We start from the raw sequence: 19,396 nt of genomic DNA, 5'->3' as shown, positions 1-19,396 counted from the left end.
ATCCAAGACTTGGGTCTGGTACCTAGCATTGCTAATCCTGTAGTTATCTTCTGCGATAACAGCGGGGTGATAGCACAAGGAAAGGAACCGAGATCTCATCACCGGTCCAAGCATATTCTTAGACGCTACCATCTGCTTAGAGAGATGATGAGCAGAGGTGACGTCAGGATGGACCGAGTAGCAAAAAATACAACGGATCCACTTACTAAGCCGATATCGCAAATTGCCCTTACTCAGAATCTGGATAAGATGGGTTTCAGGTCGATGGGTGATTAGCTTTAGTTCAAGTGGGAAATTATTAGAATAGGTGACCTGAAAGCCAATTGGATTGGCATGCTTGTAAACTATTCTTACAATAACTCCATTTTGTGTAATATTATTCAGTGATGAGTATTCGCTATTGGCATTTCATTTGTTGTGCTCATTACAAATATATTTGCGTTTCTGTCAAACATCACAACAAAGCCCATAGACCACCTTGAACAACCATGCAACAGTTGGACTGCACATTGGATGGCGATTATGAAACCAACTGTTTAAGGTTGGGTCTGAAATGTTCCAATTCAAGGACTTGAGAATGGGCATCGAAGTGTTTTATGGGGACTTTCATTAAGAGACACATTCGTTACATGAGTACCGTGTTTCATCGTCGATAGATGTGAGACGTCTATGTGATCTTAATAGGTCGATTCACTAGGTGTCGAATCGACTGAACTGCCTCGTGGGGATCGTCATATAGAAGCCTTGGAGACTTGCTCCGTATGACTTGAGTCCCCGGTTCTGATAGTACTGGAGTAGTCCTCAAACTTGAGAAATAACGGTAGTCATGTTGATGCGATGACTGTATCTTAGATTTGTGCGGGAGGTGATCGTGTCTCAGACATGATCATCATAAGCCTTGTCTACTGCATTAAAAGTATGTAGCAAGGACGGTAAGTTCGAAGAAGAGGATCCGTCCCTTGTCAAAACGTAACAGAGGTATGTCTTATGCACTAGGAGATGAGTTTAAGCTCTATAAAGTTCTGGCCACAATCATTGTTCGAATAAGAAGAGGAGGTTCCTATATCGAGCAATTTGGCGTAACTCGATCTCAAGTATTAAGCATAGATGACTAGTCAAGGATGAGAACCGACGCCCAATTCCATGTCCTAGGCAAAGGTCGGGAGATGGTAGACAGAACGACTATACCCGTGTGGACTCGGGAGCCTAAAAGTTCACATGGATTTTTGCCTAGTCTCTAATACCATGGATCATTGCTAGATGACAATCGATGGGCTTTCTTAATAAAAAAATATTTATTAGATTAGATTTAATTAATAATAGTTTTGGACACTAGCCTTAGTCTGTCTGAAAGGTGAACCTAAAAAGTGGGAATTAACAATGTAAGTAATTGGATTACTTATATATGAGAGAGATCCATTAGATGGATAAGCCCAATGATAAATTGAATGGGATAATTTATATTGGGCTTGCCCTTATTATTTATTAAGTTGGACTTATTATTTAATAAAGGCTTAACCGATTTATATATTTAATTGAATTAAATATATGATGCACTTAATTAAGTGAGCTTTAATTAAATTAAATTTCATTAATTTGGCCTGGTATTTTAATTACGTCAGGAATAGAGGCCGTTAAGGATGGAGTTTTCCGACTTGATAGTGCCAATTGATGCAAGTTGGGAAATCTGCACAGATAGGATCGCATAGCCACTTTGAGGTTCCCTCTGAAATGAGGCATGGAAGGGAGCCACTACGAAGAAGTTCCGGGAGTTATGAAGGAGGGTTCGAGCTCATATTGGTCATGGGTTGAGAACGAGAATTGAACTCTATGAGATCTAATCTCCCGTTGTTCCTCAGTAGCTCAGTGGTAGAGCGGTCGGCTGTTAACCGATTGGTCGTAGGTTCGAATCCTACTTGGGGAGATTTGATTCATTCTGAATTAACGATATTAGAATAAAAGGGGCTCACTTTGACCGTTAAGAGTAGGGAACCTGTTCCCTGTCTTTGTTTCTATCTCATCGTATCCGATTCTGTTTTGCGAGATTTGAAAATGACCGTCAATACCTCGGTGTAGGTCCTGGATAATCCTTTGCTCCATAGCCCTGGGGCTATTTACAACTAGCCAAAATTCTCAAATGTACTAGCACTGCATGAAAGATGCAGTCATCGATTCTCCCGAGAGTTCACAATTGCCGCGAGCAAACATATTAATGACGAGGAAGGCATTTTTGTTATGCTACTAATACTTGTACTTGCTCGCCTATTCTGCCCAAGCCTGGCTGAGGAAGAGTTACGGGGAGTAAAACAAAAAAATACGCTGATGGGCTGGGCCATACCATTAAGTAAGTTAGTGGAAATGATTTGAAAATAAAATTATTGACCAACAAAATCATTTTGGAAAATGCCATGTTAGTCATTCTTTATTTGAAATAAAGGATTATTACCATATGGGATGATTAAATGAACCTAGACATGTTTTAATGCATCCATTCAAGGCATATATATATGTATTAGTTATTTGGAATAACTAATGAATAAATACACGAAAATAATTTCCTCTCCCCCTAACCATTCCACTCGACCTAACCCCCCACTTGAGCACCTTGGTGTGTTCTACTCTTTAATTCTTTTCTAGCACATTGAATTGAAGAATTTCAAGTTTCGGTGTGGTATGGACGGGACTTTAGAGGGTCTCTACGTTGAGTCCTTGGGTGAACGAATCAATGAAGGAGGTTCGAAATAAATCAAGAAAAAGTAATTCCTAATTTACGATTCTTTTCCTTTCGTTTTTTATTCTACCAATTGCCCCGTTAATTTTATTGTCATTTAACTTCATTAACTACATCGAATGCCCGGGAGCTCTAAGGGTATGCCCCTTAGAATTATGGTTTCATTACGATTTTGTTTTATTTTGTGCAAATTATTTTAACCGCTTTCGCTTGCGCGTTCCCAGGCCGATCCACTCGCACCTCGCAGTGGCTTTCAAATTCAATCTTGAAATCTACCGTCCTCGCCATACTCCAGCTGCACTAGATGAGGCTTATGATGACCACGCCTCACGATATAACCACTGCTCGCCATATCTATGATACAATTGTATTATGCATACAATTGTAATGATTCCTCAAATCCGAGTACAACCTCAAATTATTGGTGTGATGTCCGTAGAATTTTTCACATAATTGAGAGGCTAATTGGTAATTATTAAGAAATTTAAATTTAATTAGTAAATAAATTATAGATTGAAATTAAAATATAATAAAATTTGAACTGATTAAATTGGAGTTTGTTATAATATTTGGGAGCAAATTATATTAATTAAGAAATTAGGAAGAACATAATGGTAATTATAAAAAATGTTAAATATATATATAAAAAAAGAAAAAGAGAAAGGAGTGCGGTGGGCCATCGCCTGACCCACCGCCTCACTTTCTTTCTTTTTCTTAATCACGCACACACAATCACAATGGTTTGAGGTAAGTATAGCTAATTGAATTTATATATATATATATGTTTAGTATTGTATATATAATATATATTGGTTTCTTATATTTGATCGTAAACTTGGATTTATATTTATATGCGTGGATTTTGCATATTGGTTGTGTATATAATTAGTTGTGGACTATTTGTTGGATTATTTTTATATCGGTGAAATTGTCACTATGCGTTATATGTGATTGTAATTTATGGACGTGCGAGATATGATTATGTGATTGTAAAGTTGGTTGTTGTATGAAATCGAATTTGGAAGTTATTACTGAGAAGGTAATTATTATACAGATATAGAATTATGAAGTTATTGATATTGCGGTTGCGAGTCGAAATAAAAGATGGTACGTACTTAGTTGGGAACATTGTGAAAGGTTTATGATAATGTGATTGATGATGACATGATTGATGATGTGATATGAAAAATCAATGAATTAAGTTAGGTACCATGACACATGGGGTACCGGGGTATTTCGGGTGGCGCGGAATATCCTTTGTTGTTAGCTGCACACTAGGGTGGTAAGGGGGTGCCATACTTGTTGTGATACCCTGTGCTGATATTGCTACATATTGGGGTAGAGAGTGCGGGGATATCACATACAATGGATACCCTGTGCTGTATCTTATATGACATTGATTGAGATGATGATGGCCGAAAAAATCATTGACTGATATACTCCAATTCGAGTAAGTAGGACCCTTGGTTAATAAACAATAACGTCAAATATTATGTCCTGGATTGATTTACAATCGTGGGTATGCATTATTCCTTACATATGTTGGTGCTATATAACGAATATTTGTTAGTTAATTTATTGCATTGTACGTGACTTGCGGTCTATGTATACATATATCGACTGATTAGCTATACTTACTGAGTAGGCAACTTATTCATTGCCACTTATTTTTCAGGAGATAGGTCACACTGACTAGCCACATTTAACGTTTAGCCGCGCCATTGTTCTTATTAGGTGGGTCAGCCGTGACATGTTGGAATTTTTTGCTGTTTAGTTGTTAAATATTCTAGTCTTTTACCGGATTAGTGTTTAAAATTTTGTATTGTTAGCTGTTATGTTATTTCTCTTCAAGGTTGTGTATATAAGGACATCTGGTGAGAGTAAATATAAACTTTTGGGGATTTTTATTATCTCATATGATATTTATATATTATATTGATAAATAGAATTTATTTTACGGGTTGAAAAGGAATTACGTATGGAATGAGTTCTAATTAAGGAAATGATGAAATAGTGATAATTATACATAGTGAGAAGGGATAGGTTATGTATATGAGGACATTTGGTGAGAGTAATATATTCTTTTAGAGATATCTATTATCTCATGTGATATTTATATATTCTCTTGATAAAATAGAATTTATCTTATGAGTTGAAAAGGCTTGCGCCCGTGCCCGCCTGCTTTCCTGTGGGTGCGCAGGCCGGTCGCGCGTAGGCGAGCTGTTCAACAATGCACTGGTATAGTGCCAGTTTTTTTTTTATTTCTGCACATTAAACTGAAATTAAAAGAATAATTATTTTACCTAAAATTCTAATTTTCCACAAAATACTTAAATCATCCAAAATTGCAAAAATTAAACAAATTAATTTTCTCACATAATTGTTCAAGACTAAGCAAAAAATATATCATGCTTCAAAAGCAATAAAAAATATATTACCATGCTTATTCACACATAACCCTAGCCCCTACATCAAACCGAGCTCTGATATCACTTAAAAGGCACCGCGAGGTGCGAGTGGATCGGCCCGAAATGCACAAGCGGATGCGGCAATATCAAAATGCCTAAATCAAAACAAGATCACAATAAAACAATAATTCCAAAGGGTGTACCCTTGAAGTTCCTAGACGTTTGATGTAGTTAATAATAATAAATGACAATAATAATATTAACGGGGCTGATGGTTGAATGAAATACGATTGGTACTAGAACGTAAATCAAGAGTTGCCTTTTTCTTTGATTTACTTTGAACAACTTCTTTTGATCTGTTCACGTATGGCTTCAACCTAGAATCCCTCTAAAGTTGCATCCACACCACACCAGAAATGAGATCCCCCAATTCTCTTGGCTGAAGAAAATTAAGGACAAAAATGAACACCAAGTGTGTATGCACGAGAGGTGTTCGTCTGAGTGGTGGAAAGTGTGTAGCAAATTATTTTGCACATTTCTTCATTCATTAGTTATTCCAAATAACTAATACACATAATATATATTGAATGGATGCATTAAAATATGTCTAGGTTCATTTAACCATCTGTAAGGTAATAAAATTCTTTATTCCAAATAAAGGATGACTAACATGATACTTTCCAAAAGCGAATTTGTTAGTCAATAATTTCATTTTCTAATAATTTTCTCCAACTTAATTAATGACCTGGGCCGATTTTAATGAATTAAAATACAAGGCCAATTAATTAAGTCTAATTTAATTAAAGCCCACTTAATTAACTCTTTATATTTAATCCAGTTAAATATATAAGGCAAGCCCAATATAAATTCATCCATTCAATTTATCCTTCGGCTTATCCATCCAATGGATCTCTCTCATATATAAGTAATACAATTACTTATGAAATTAATTCTCAAATTTTTTTTTGGGAAAATGTAATTTTCATAAATGACGTATAAATATTGTACAACAGGTATCCTTATCATATGGTATCCTTGACAGGCCAAGGGATACGCCAAAGTCTATACAATGCACAAGTACTGACAGAGTTGACTAACTTAATACTTAGTATACGCATTCGGACATCCTCTACAATTAAGTGAGCCAAAGTCTTTGGTTGTCGTTCATTGTGTTCAAATCTTCTCAAATTCCGCTCCCTCCATAAATGATAAATGCACGAGTCAAGTAATGCACGATAGGCTAAATTGATGATATGCTTCCCACGCCACTTCCTCGCACCCCATTCAATGTCCCTCGCCCAATCGCTATTAGGCCAAGGGAAACGAACCATTTGCCGAACATAATAGAGGCAATCTCTGTTATACCTACACCGGAAGAAAAGGTGATTGTGTGATTCCACCATATCATCTTGACAGAGCACACAATTCTCGAGGTGGGATAACCATGGTCTGTCCGTAGTAACTAATTTCTCCACTATCGCAAGCCACAAAATGAACATATGTCTCGGTATCTTCAGAGAACCCAAAAGTGAAGTCCAGCCTACTTTCGGTCCAGGTGGTCTAATAAGCCGATAAATATCGTGGGTCATGGGCTTCCCACTAGTACATCTCCACATAATGCAGTCGTCGCTTCCATAAATCCAGGGTAATGTATGAATAATCTCCATATATTCCATATCCGTAAACAATGGCCAATGCCATTGCCCCTCATGAATAACAGAACTCAACGTGACCGATACATCTAAACCCAAGGTAATAGGTCCACGTGGGAATCTGCTAATGAGAGGCCCCAATTGATGCCACGGGTCCCTCCACAAGTAAAATCCCCTTCCATCACCAACACGATATTCCACCAATGACCGGATCCATGGTCGTAGACGTAATAGTTTTCTCCATCTCCATGACCCTCTGTGCTCCAGAAGCGTCCAGATAGAGTCCACCTTGAGTCGACCATGAAATAACCAATCCACCCATATAGAGGTCCTGTCACAGCGAATGACTGCGGAGAGTTTTTTGCACATTAGAGCTTGGTTGAGAGTACCAACCTCTCGGATCACTTGCCCTCCTTCGTCCTTCGATTTACAAACCTCCTTCCATGCAACTTTTGCGTACCCACTATTCCTCGTGCCTTTCCAAAGGAATGCTCACAAACATTTCTCAATTTCCTTGATAATTCATTTAGGAAGTATGAATGTGAGCTCCAATAAACATTAAGCGCCATAAGAACCGATTTTATGATTTTTATCCTCCCCACATAAGAGAGTACTAACCCCTCCCAACCATTAATATGTTCATCAATCTTAACCAGTAATGGTTGGCAATCAGAAATAGTCAAATGAGAAGATAACAAAAAAACACCTAAGTACCTCATAGGGAGATGACCCTCTTGGAATTCCAATATCGCTGACATCTCCTCTTTAACACCCTCGGCAGATCGTGATATGATGAGATGACTTTTCTCCACATAAAGTCGTAGTCCTGACCAGGTAGCAAACCGATCTAGCTCACTCTTTAGGACCCAAATGGAATCAATATTTGTTCTGCAAAACAACAACACATCATCTGCAAAACTCAACTGGAAGATCCTGGTGGCTTCACATTTCCAATGGAATGTGAAATGCATATCTTGCTCAATCAACTGCAATAACCCCAGATGCAATACCTCCATCACAAGCACGAAAAGATATGACGATAGAGGATCACCCTGTCGAAGCCCTCTAGGGCCTGTAAAGAAACCATGAGGCTGTCCATTCATTCCCATCGAAGATGAAGGTGTTGTCACACACTCCTCAATCTATCTAGTAAATCCATCAGGGAATCCAAATAACTGCAGTACTGAAAACAGAAAATCCCACTCCACCGTATCATAAGCTTTTCGAATGTCAACTTTCATTGCACATCGCGGTGGCAGCCGGATCTGGTTGTATTCGTTGAACAATTCCTGCGCCAGCATATGTTGTCCCCAATGCTCCAAACAGGGACAAATGCTCCCTGACAGGGGCTCACAATCTTGTCCAATACCATACTCAATTTTTGAACATTGAGCTTTGCAATAATTTTATTCAATACATTGCAACATGATATAGGGCGAAAATCCCCAACAGACATGGGAGAATGTACCTTAGGGATGAGAGCTAAGAGCGTGGTGTTGATTTGTTTAAGGATTCGTCCCGTAGAAAAGAAGTCCAAAACTGCCTCCGTAACCTCCTCACCCACTACTGGCCAGACCGCTTTGTAGAAGCCCAACGAATACCCATCCGGTCCTGGGGCTTTATCCTTAGCAATATCAAAGACTGTAGTTTTAACATCATTTGCAGTGAACGGTGCAACCAGTTGTGTCATCTCCTCCTCCGTCACAATATGTCGTGCCCACGGCCGCAGGAATCATAAGTCCAGCACCTGCTGACGCCTCTCTCCTCTTAATAGGGATTGGTAGTATGACACAAATTCATGAATGACCTCACTCTGCACCATGTGAGTTTCTCCAAGGGCATCATTAATTTGCATGGTCCGTCTTGATGTCCGTCTTTGGGCAATCTTACGAAAGAAAACCCTAGAATACTGATCTCCCCCTTTCATCCACGCCATCTTAGCTCGTTGCTGGAGCGTAATTTGTTCAAGCTTCGCTGTCTTTGCATAGATAATCGGACAACAATGTTCCAATAATATGAATAACTTGTCCTATCTGTTTGAGTTAACTAAGTGTTGTGCCTCGTCAAGAAATCCCTTGGCCAATTGAACATTATGTGTCAAGTTTCCTTTTCTCCTCCTTTGCTCTCGAATAATAGGTTTTAGTGCTTTAAGCTTCCGAGTGACCGAGAACATAGGGACGCCAACTATCTCATGCTGCCAAATACTCTGTACAGTTGGAATAAACTCTGGTGAGAGAGTAAGATAATTGTCAAAGCAAACATACCTCTAAATTGCTGTTGGTTATCATTATAAATCACGAATGGCGAGTGGCCCGACGTACGAGGAGTGAGGAACGAGTAGAAAACTGCGGGAACCTCGCAGTCCATGTATCATTAGTGAGCATTCGATCAAGCCACTTCCATAAGTTACGAGGGCTCGCACTCTGATTATGCCACGTATACCACTCTCCCTGCATAGGTAATGTTGAAATAGCAGCATTCTGGAGACACGTGTTAAACTCATTCATTACCATCCTTATATCTCCAGACGTACCACAAACCTCACTCATATCCCTGACTACATTGAAGTCACCCCCAATCAGCCACGGGATATCTGCACACTATGAAGCCAACGTTTCCAAAATACTCCATATCTCCCGTCTATCAAAGACATCAGTGGCACCCTACACTACAGTAATCATAATAGCTTCATGCAATGTTCTAATATTGACATGACTATGTATAAATTGGTGCCCAACCTCAATAACATCAACATCAATAAAATTCTCATCACAAGCTATCCAAATACGATTCCCCACTAGTACAGTATCCCCAAATCATTTAAATTGAGGTAATAAACATGATTGAATATAGGCAATATTATTCAAACGAACCCGAGTTTCCAACAGACCAATAAAATGTAACCTGAATTTTCAGCTACCAGGTCCTTCACGGCTAGCTGATGGTCTCTTTTATTCAGGCCACGAGTATTCCATATTGCTGCATTCAACATGGACCCCTGTGTATGGGGCTGCTTGGCTTAGGACCCCGAACCGGCTCATCTATATCATCCAGTAAATGTAAGGCATCAAATGCGTTATAGATGACAATTGCCTTACCTCTCTCCTCACGACTAGGGCCACTAGCAGCTTTGGGAGACTCTGGATCCTCCCTCCGTATATCCACTCCCCCGCTTGGTTGTGATCTATGTATCTCCTGCTCAGGCATTGGCAGCACTGATCCCGTTTTGGGAACATAAATAGATACCTGTGGTTTGACTGCTTTGGGTGGTTTGTTGTTAACACAATCTTTAGCCGAGTGGCCTAGCGTCATACAACTAGTACATTTCGATGGTACCCATTCGTATTCCACATCGACTTTATACGGTGTCTCTCCTCCTTCCTCGTCAGACGTCATAATGATAATATGTTTAGGTAATTTTTAACTTATATCCAGCATCATGCATACACGAGCGAAGTTCAATCTTGTGCATGGTCTCGTAATCACATCCGGATATAGGGGTTTGCCAATACCACTTGCCACCGTACTAAGGCCCTCCTCTGTCCATAGTTCTACCGACAAGTGTCTCAATTTTATCCAGATAGGGAACTGTGTATGTTTTAATTTCCTCATCACCATAACGGGTTCCCACTTCTGCAGAATAATCGGTTGACCTTGAAATAACTAGGGTCCACCTTCAATTGTCTCTTCCATATATGCAACAGTCTTGAACTGGAAGAAGAAAAATCCGTTCGCCGTGGCCTTAACATCTCGCAATCCAGGCCAAACGGATAAGGCAAATTCTTTAACATGATAAAAGTATGGTCTGTTCCCAAGAAAATAACTAACCGCAGTGCTCTTCTACTTAGTAGATCCGTTGCAAATATCTTCCAGCGCAGGTCTCACAACCACTTCACCATTTTGTATCGTAGGAGGTATATATGAAAGAGTCTTACGAGATGAATTGTTAAAGGCTTCAACAATTTTATCATCAGCTGTCTTATCCGAATAAGCATATAGTGGAATTTTTCCTACAAACAATCCCGTGGGAATGGCGTTTAAATGTGAAGCAAAAGGGGTTTTTTGCAATTTTGGCATGATGACATCATCAGTCAAGGGAGGCTTTGTGTGTGATTTGTGTGTGACTCTTTAGGTTCACATTTCAGCTAGACTTAGACTAGCGTCAAATCATAAAAAAGCTCGTCACCATGGGTGGCCGTCTAGCAACGGTCCATGGCACAAGAAACTAGGTGAAAACCCATGTAAACTTTTAGGCCCCCGTGTCCATACGGTCCTTCCATCTACTGTCTCCCGGTCTTAGTCTACGGCATAGAATTGGGCGTTGGTTTCCATCCTGGACTAGGCTTATATGCTGATAGGATCGCATTTTGTGCTTATTTTATATAATATTTTAGCCTGTTTCGTGACCAAATGCTCCTAATTAAATATTATTTTGCAGCATTAGGACAAAAGAAATGGAAAATGAAGAAAAGCACCAAAATGGAAATTTAAACAAGACTCAAACTCAATTTTTTGCAAGAGTTTGGAGCTGCTTGGGCTACCTCCGATGAAGGAAGAGTTTAACTAGGATTAGGATTTTATCTCTATAAGTCTTTTAGTTCAATTAGGAATCTACTTCTAATCCCAGTAGAACTAGGTATCTAGCTATTATAAATAGGTGATGTAATTCACTTTAAGAGACAACTTTTGAACTCTTTTATTTCTCTACGTTTTTATATTATTTTGCTTTTCATGCGTTCTTCCATGAGCATGTTTAGCTAAATCTCTCATTCCGGTTGAAGACTTGGTGAACGTTTAAATCCAACGGGTTGTGAGATCTAATTTATGCTTTCTACTTTTGTTCATATTGGTATTTGTGTTGTTCTCTGTGCTTTTATTACAAATAATCTGATTTATTGTCAAGAATATTTGCCTAGCCAATTGAACTTTCAAATCCGTAATTGTTTGTTTAGTTCGATAACTAGTGGTAACACAACATAATTGATTATGTAGAAGTTTTCGATTATGTTGTGGGGAATGCACAATCTAACTTAAATAAATCCTCGTAGGAATTTATTGGTTAGAATTGGGCCTTTCTAGTTCTTAATGCTGTCGGTAAATTAAATCTTGAGGACGTTCCCAAGGTTGTTTACTGATTAGGGATTTAGTCAACGGACGTTCCTTGACTATCCACAAGGTAAGAAAATGTGAGGTTGTTAAGTCATACCAATGGCCATAACCAATTTATCTATCATGAATAATTGTTATCTTTGCATCTATGATCAATCGTGGAATTAAGCGTGATCCTGTCTTTGACTGGAATACTCTTCTCTTATATTTATCTTTTCTAATTTTTCAGTTTTATTCTTTTTCACAATCAAAACTCCCCCTAATTATTTTCGTTTTTGAAGGAATTAATTTAAAACCAATCTCTGTGGATTCGACCCTACTCACACATCTACAAAAGTGTTCGTAGGAATTATTTTTGGTGGATTCGATACCCATCAAATTTTGGTGCCGTTGCCGGGGATTGGTGTCTTTAAATTAATTTCTTTTTCTTGTTACTTGATTTTATGTCACGTTCTTCTCATACAGGTGAACTTGAATTTGATCTAGAGATCGAGAAAGCCGCTCGTAGACTTCGAAAGGAAACCAAGAGACATAAGGAAGAGGCTTCTACTTCTTCCAAACCAGCAACAAACTCTGAGTTAGACGTGTCCACGTCTAACGACTCTAAAGACGAAGTCATGACCCATAATCCCGAACGAACGATCAAAGAGATGACTTCGCTTGACTTAAATCAACAACCACTCTGCATTGAATATCCTAATTTAGATGTTGATTTTGAACTTAAATCCGGTCTCACCCACTTACTTCCCATTTTTCGTGGCTTGCAGGTGAAGACCCACACAAACACCTCAAGGAATTTCATGTGGTGTGTTCCGGCATGAGACCTCAAGGAGTCACCGAAGAACAAGTCAAGCTAAGAGCTTTTCCATTCTCATTGGGCGATAAAGCAAAAGATTGGCTCTACTCCTTACCTTCGGGATCCATTGTTACTTGGAACGAACTCAAGAATCTATTTCTTGAGAACTACTTCCCCGCTTCAAGGACTACAAACATCCGGAAGGAAATAAGTGGAATACGCCATACTTCCCCGCTTCAAGGACTACAAACATCCGGAAGGAAATAAGTGGAATACGCCAATTCTCCGGTGAAAGCTTCTATGAGTATTGGGGGAGATTCAAGCAATTGGTGGAGAGTTGCCCTCGCCTGACCATCTTCTAATTCAATATTTTTATGAAGGGTTGTCCGAGGCAAACAAAAGCTTGGTGGATGCAGCTAGTGGAGGTGCTTTGTATGATAAAACTCCTACCGAAGCACGCAGACTAATCACAACCATGGCGGTCAATAATCAACAATTCGGTAGTAGAAACGACAACCCCCCACGAAGGGTGAACGAGGTAAGTACTTCTATTGATGAACGTTTAGATAAACTCACTTCTCTTGTTGAAAAGTTTATAGGGGGAGGCATTCAACAAGTCAAGACTTGTGGGATATGTACATCTTCGGGACATTGCACCGACGCTTGTCCTACACTTCACGAAGATTCAACCGAACATGCTGGCGCCATCGGTGGATTTTTTTAGCAACAACAAAGGAGATATGATCCATTTTCCAATACATATAACCCCGAATGGAGTAAACACCCAAATTTGAGGTATGGCAATCAACCTCAAAACTTTCAAAGGGGTCCACACCAACAACCACCACCACCTCAAACCAATCCCAATAATGGTACGCCCTTGGAGGATATCGTGAAGACACTCGCCTTGAGCACCCAACAATTCCAACAAGAAACTCGCTTGAGCATACAAAATTTGGAATCCCAAATGAGCCAATTGGCCTCCTCCGTTAGCCATTTGGAGTCTCAAGGTAAGTTTCCCTCCCAAACTATTATTAATCCTAAACAAAATGTTAGTGCTATTACCTTGTGCAGTGAAAAAGAGCTACAACTCGAAAATAGCACTAGGCGTGGGCACGCATAGTAGGGCAAAACAGAGGATGCATTCGAAATTCCTCCAAAAGAAATTGAAAAACCCAACCAAGTCAGCGAGGATAATTCCAAGGTGTTCATGTCCAAACCCCCCTTTCCAGAGAGATTATCCAAGTCCAAAGAGGAGGGAGAGGAAAAGGAGATTCTTGAAACTTTACTCAAAGTTGAGGTAAATATTCCCCTACTTAATGCAATTAAACAAGTACCTCGCTATGCAAAATTTTTCAAGGAATTGTACACCAACAAATCCAAATTGAGAAGGAGTTGAAACTCCTCACCATGATGAAGATAGTGGAGTGATTATCTGATCATGGTTAAAGATTATATGCATGTGTGTGTATAGGTGGTTTTGGAGGCAAACTTCGTTGTTATTGAAGTTTGAAATCAATTGTATGTAATATACAAAACTACAAACATATCCAATATAACAAACTAATAAGCCAAGAAATTTTCTGAATTTCTCCCTCAAAAATTTCTCTTTTTTGTTCCATATTGAATTGGATTCAAGTTAGAACATAAAACAATCCAAAAGCACTAAACAATAGTGTTAGCTTGGAGTTGTTATTCTTCTTGTTCTTTATTCTATCTAGCAATAGATTAAGAACTGTATCTATTCTATAGTGCGGTGTGAACAAATTAGAGGGGTTCTAATTTGGATCACGAAGTGAATGAAAGAAGAACGAAAAGGAAAACCATGCACGTTGGTGCTCATCTAAAGAAACAAAAAAAAGGTAATCTGTGCCTTTTTTATTTCATCCTCTAGCCACTTGTCTACATGTGTAGTCTATTTATTAGTACAATTTTGAAAACACCAAACGCTCGGGAATTTCAAAGGAATCACCCCTTTGAACAATTTTAAATAATTTTTTTATTTCTCACTTCCGCTACGTTCCCAGGCCATATCAACTCTTTGACGAGGACCTCGAGACTGGTACCGAGAGGCCTATTGAGACTTGCACTAAGTATTAGATTCATTGGATGAGTGTCGTGTTTCATCAAGGACAGACATCGGATGTTTATGCAATTTTAGTGGATTAGTTGACAAGGTTGTTAACTGATGGAATTAACTCGCGGGAATCGTCATATGGAAGCCTTGGAGGTTTGATCGGTATGACTTGAATTCCCAGCTCTGGTAATACAAGATTAGTCCTTGGACTAGAGGAATTATGGCTGTCGCATGCATATGATGGCTATGTCTTGGATCTGCTAAAAGATAATTGTTTCTTCATTGTGGTCGTTATAAGTATTGTCTAGTGTAGTCGGAGTATGCACTGAGAACACTCGATTTCAAGATGGAACCCGTCCCCTATCAATATATAATGGATATATCTCCAATGCTCACTGAGATGATTTAAACTCTCTATGTCTATGGTCATAGCGATTGATTGAATGTAGCAAATGTTTTCCTTTGTCGATCAACAGAGTAAACACATCTCAAGTATTCAGCATAGTTTCCTGGTACAGGATGAGAACCAATGCCCACTTTAGTCCTAGACTAAGAGTCACACACAAATCACTATGAAATTGATGGAACTAATTCGAGAAGCACAAATTAATTTAATTTAATTAAATTAATTCAAAGAGAATATATAAATAATTGGATTATTTATTTAATAATTCATTTAATGGATAGCTTAATAATTAATTAATTTTTGGACTTAACCCTTTAAATTAATTGAATTAATTTATTAAGTTTGGGTTAATTAATTTATTAAATCAATTAATTAGTGTTTGGGCTCAGATTTATTTAATTGGATTAAATGAATCTTTGGACTTTGTTTTGCTTAAAATTAACTTAATTAATTATTATCCAAAGGACTTTGGTTGAGTTTGATTTAATCTAGTTATGACAAGCCCGATGCATACTTGAAGTCCAAGCCCAGCTGAAGGAGGTTGGAGCAAGTTAAGGAGTTGAAACTCCTCACCATGATGAACATAACGGAGTGGTTATTTCATCATGGTTTAAGGTTATATGCATGTGCGTAATTATAGGTTGCCTTGAATTCAGTTGTATGTGATATACAAAACTACACACATATCCAACTTAACCCATCACATGAGCCACGAAATTTTCTCTCAAAATATTCTTCTTTGTTCAATACTTAATTGGATTCAAGTTAGAATATAAAACAATAAAAAAATACTGAACAATAGTGTTAGTTTGAAGTTGTTTTTCTTCTTATTCTTTGTTCTATCTAGCAATAGAAAAACAACTATATCTATTATGTAGTGTGGTGTGGACAAATTAGAGGTGTTCCATTTTGGATCTTAAAGTTAACGGAAGAGGAACAAGCAAGCCCATCTAAAGAAACAAAAGGCAAAGTTTCGTGTTGTATTTCTATGCTTTTATTTCATCCTTTAACCACATGTCTAGTATGCTTATATATTTATTATTATGCTTTTAACAAACACCAAACGTCTAGAAATTCCAAGGGCAACACCCCTTTGAGCCATTTTAATTACTTTTTATTTTACGCTACCACCGCATTTACGGGCCGTACCGATCTTTTCAGTGGTATCAAAGCCCGATTTGATGTTGTGACTTTATGATTAACATGCGTTATGTGTTGAGCATGAACAACGTGTTTAATTTGATTTTGGAAAGCATGTTTTTGGCTTTGAATCATGATTATGCGTTTAGAAAATCTATATTAATTTGCTTTTAAATTATGGATATCTATGCAGTTTTTAAAAATTAAATTTTCTGTAAATGCATGATTTTTATTTCAATTTTTAATTGATGAAATTCAAAAAAATTTGAAAAATGGAGCATTATGGCCATCGCTGCCCTGCCCACCGGTCATTGGCCAACGAGGCGTGTGGGCTTGTTGGCAAGGCAGCGCGCGACGTGCAGGTAGGCGCTCGCACGACCGAAGAAGAGGACTGCCTACCGTTCTAAATGGCTGAGCCGCTTTGTGTCCTTTTTTTTGGAAAATTGGATTTTTCTATAATTTTTCTTAAATTATTAATTTTGATTAATTTAAAATTTTAGTTAAATTGAATTTTTCTAAAATTAATTGTGCCTTAAATTAATTTGAAAATAGTTTTCAAACAAACAAAAAAATCGTATATTGGATATTTAGTTGATATTCATTTTTTAATTGTATTATTACCATGTTATTTATTGCATTTAATCATGTTTTTTATATTTGATATTGGATATCTATTGTTGAATACATGAATTGTATTTTTTTATTTAGCATATTTATATTTGATATAAATTTGTTACTTATTGTTTATCGGATAAACAATGGGGATGATCACAAAGCGCATTGGACAAATGTATGGTTTAATTTTATGTTGGGTGAAGCTTGCATGGCCTCTTTGTTTTATTTCCTGCTATCGTTTTTAGCTTCGAAATAATAAAGTTTGCTTTTCCTCTCCTTTTGTACTTCCCCCAACTTTTGATGGGGTTTACAATTTCAATTGTAATGAATGTAGTTAGGGAGGTTTGTTTTATTTTGAATAAATATAAGCTTCCAAGGAGATGAAGGTCTAGGCCCGTTGAACGAAGCTTACGACAAAAGAAGAATAAAGAGGAAGGCCCATTAGAATGATAATAGGTTACTATTTTGTAATAGTTAGGACTTTCATAAACCATCAAGTTGAAAAATATGGTGTTTTCTTAAAGTTGTAATCTAGACACCATATTTGATATGGATTGGCAAACTTGTGTCCTACAAAAGTTTTGAGTATGAGGAATGGTCCTACAAATGTCAAAGGACTAGCAGGAGGCAAATTAGACTTGGAGTCTGATTTATATAGGTTTGTTATGCAATAATGCAAACATCATTTGTAATCAAAACTTAACTGACCATGTCTAAATTCTCCAAAGAACGATCAGAAAATTCAAATTACCTGAAAGGTACAAATTTCTGAAAATTGGACAAGGAGAAAGTAAGACATCGACCAGGATAAATGACTTGGACCCATAAAATCTACCATGGAGTTAAAACTAGGTTTGAATGTCCCTCATACTTGTTTTAACAAGTTCATGGGGTATATGACTCGGTCAAGAACAAGTGGAAGGTTAGTGGGAGCCCAATTATTTTCTTACTATTTTAGATGATTTAAAACATCTTTGATCATTTGAAACGATCGAAAGATGTCGTGTAACTCTGAAACACGAATAATGTTCATAAAATTCTCCATATAGGACTTGGATTCCTATCCAAGGATAAGCTATCCAAAATTCAGTTATGGTAGACTAATGAGAAGTTTAGATCTTTGACATCCCCTACATCTTTGCTGTAAGCAGCATGGAATGTTATTCGATGCACTGAACCTGATGTTGCTTATGTTTTTTAAGCATAAGAGTGGATATCGAGTGTGCAACTGTTGAAGGTCTTTAATACCTGAATAAGGATTAAAGAGCTCTTAACGCTCATTAATGGAGAGTTGATTCTGGATGGCTATAGTGAGTAGATTCCACCATCATATGAATAATTTAATCTCAAAATAAACGTACATTTGAGGTTTATGATAATATGATAATATTGGAAAGATTCAAGTGGAATACCATAAGAACATGAAAAATTGGATGTGTGGCAATTTTAAAAGTCATATTGGAAAAGGATTAAAATTGAAAAAACAATGGCCGATTGTTGGGTATGGTACCTAGCATAGCCGCGCCAGTAACCACCTTTTTGGAGGATGAGAACTAGGATATGGCCCAAGTAAAAGGCCCGAGATCTCATCACAGGTTCAAGGAAAAATCTTAGACACCATCATCTACTTGGAGCTATGATAAGAATATGTAACGTGTAGTTAGACGGCAGGACATTGGCAGAAACTACAGTAGACCCATAAGACTTAGCCAGTATCACAGATTGCTCATAATCAGACTAATTTGAAAACATGAGTCATCGGCTTTAAGGTCAAGAGGGAGATTGCTAAAATAGCCAAAAAGCCAATTAGATTGGCAGTTTTGACAACCATTCAAGTAATCTTTATTTAAGCAATAATATCCTGATGAATATGGTAAGTATTCGTCTTTGGAACATGTATTTGTTGTGCTTATCAAATTATGTTAGGCATGGCTTTGACGTCACAACAGGATGCCCACAGACCACTCAATAACCCATGTAGTTAGGCTGCGATTAGGTGGCGAGTATAAAATCAATTTCTAAAGGTTAGTATGGGCATTAAGAGTCCCACATAGACTTGCACTGGGTATTGCATTCATTGGATGAGTGCCGCATTTAATTGGAAACAAACGTTGGACATCTATCCAATTTCAGTGGGTTAGTTGACAAGGTGGCCAACTAGCTGAACTAACTAGTGGGGATCGTCATATGGAAGCCTTAGAGGCTTGGTCGATATCATTTGAGTCCTTGGCTCCGATAGTACGGGAGTAGTCCTTAGACTTGAGAAATTACGGTAGTCACATGCATACGATGATTATATCTTGGATCTGTGCAAGAGGTGATTGTGTCACAGACATTATCATCATAAGCCTTATCCAGTGCAGTCGGAGTATTTAGCGTGGACGCTAAGTTCCAAGAAGAGAATCTGTCCGCTGTCAGTACGTGAGAGAAGTATCTCCTATCCACTTGACGATGCGAACCTC

General features: G+C 38.0%; 1 non-coding gene across 1 annotated transcript; it reads left to right on the top strand.

Annotated features, from left to right (window-relative positions):
* Positions 1,853–1,924, top strand: TRNAN-GUU. Its single transcript has one exon. It is a non-coding gene; the product is annotated as a tRNA-Asn (tRNA).

The sequence above is a fragment of the Sesamum indicum genome, linkage group LG8 (assembly GCF_000512975.1).
Source record: "Sesamum indicum cultivar Zhongzhi No. 13 linkage group LG8, S_indicum_v1.0, whole genome shotgun sequence".
In the NCBI taxonomy this organism is placed as follows: domain Eukaryota; kingdom Viridiplantae; phylum Streptophyta; class Magnoliopsida; order Lamiales; family Pedaliaceae; genus Sesamum; species Sesamum indicum.
Note: the sequence above shows the minus strand (reverse complement) of the source record. Positions and strands in the feature narration are given on the sequence as shown.